The following is a 1,867-nucleotide window of genomic DNA, read 5'->3' as shown; positions in this document are numbered from 1 at the left end:
GAAACAGTGAAAAAAATCAGAACTAATTTAATATGCAAAATATTTTTAATCACAAATTATTCAAATTTCGAAACCATAAATCATGAAAAACAACACACATTTTCTTAAGCGCGCGTCCTGTTCCTTACCGGAGATACCAAAAAAAAAGATACTTCCACACTCAGTGCGTGAAATACTTGCACTACCAGAAAGACAAAAACAACAACAACAGTGAATAGATAAAGGCGCGTATTTAATGCCAGCTCACACGCAGTCAACACTTTTCATTTACATTTGGGAAATTTTTCCTGGGATTCGATACCAGAAATGAAAAAAAAAACTCCTAAATAGAAATGGAAAAAGCAGGATAAGTTAGAAAATCACACGCATCCTGCCACATTCGCATAATCCTGATTTATTGCCGCATTATAATGATTGCACAAGATTATATTACAAATAGTTACATCGCCCCAACCCAAGCACTCTACACACACAAAAAATATCTAATCTTTATAGACAGGATCAAATAAAAAATAGTCATATGCAGGCAAGAATGGACACTATGAGCTCCAGAAATTAGTTTTATATTAACTTTACTGTGTGAATTCATTTATTTAGAATAGCCTTCGCTTTTAATAGCAGAGTTTTGTGTATCCTCCACTGGAGATATAAATGTGGTCTAAACGTTTTCGAGAAAAACAGTATAAAAACTTTTTCATGAATATGAAACAAGGAATATCCAAAGTCCACTTAAATGCTGCACATCAACTACGGACCTTTGCAGAACGTGATGGTTCTAAAAAAATTTCTTTAATATTTATTAATTTCAATTTCCATAACTTGAATATATATCAAAATCAGGTAATCATATCTTTTGAGTAAGAGTATATCGTTTGGAGAAGAATAGAAAGAAATAAGGTGCGACCTAATGGACTGATTTCAGAACTGTTTTCGTCGCCGAACAGATGATATTCAAATTTTCTAATAAAAATCAAAATTTCTTTTGATAAAAACTTCTTAATATGAGGATTGAGCCCTCATCCTTACATACTTTTCCTAAATCTAGATAAAAATTATATAGATATATAGGCTAAAAGTTCTTGTTCCCTTTCAGGAGGGAACAGGAAAAGAGATTCTGTGGTAGTAAAATATAAATAAAATGAAATAAATAAGAAATAGCTAGATTTTTAAACTCTCGAATCCCTACACATAATAGAATTACTCTTCGGTTTTTATACTGACCAAATGCGCCAATTTTTATGGTAAAAAACAATTCGTAAGTATTAATGGAAAAGTGAGATTTTATTAAAAATCTTTCCCAAGTCTGGCTAGTGTAGACCCAGTGTAACTTTCTTACTAAATCCTTTCCTCATTTCATTCTTCAATTCTATCATATTTTTTCTTTGCACTTAATCTATTCTATATATCTTTTCTCTATTGGACAACACATTGTACTTATATAGTCTGAAATGCATAGACTGTGTCGTTTAGACTTTCTAACCAGTTTACAAGAAGCTTCAGTCTACATTTTGTAAAAATTGCGAGTTATAGGAAAAAAGGGAAAAGAAAAAGCAAAATTATTGAACAAACCTAAATCGTTTCAGATATGGAATCGTTAGTTAGTCCCCTTAAGTTGCTTAAAAATTATTAACACATGACTTGAAATATTTAAGAAAGCGGAAGGTACTCTATATCAAGAGAGGAACTTGTATATGACCTTGAATGAAAATCAATTATATTCTTACACAACACGGGAGTATTTTATGTTAAATATCGTTTGTGTAATCAGGCAGAATCAACGAAGGTAGTATTTTAAAGAGTATATAACGAAGATATTTAACATCATCTGGAAATATTCATTACAGATACGAAATTGGCTTAAAGGAAA

The sequence above is a fragment of the Teleopsis dalmanni genome, chromosome 2, assembly GCF_002237135.1.
Source record: "Teleopsis dalmanni isolate 2A chromosome 2, ASM223713v2, whole genome shotgun sequence".
NCBI lineage: Eukaryota > Metazoa > Arthropoda > Insecta > Diptera > Diopsidae > Teleopsis > Teleopsis dalmanni.
This window is presented reverse-complemented; position numbering follows the sequence as displayed.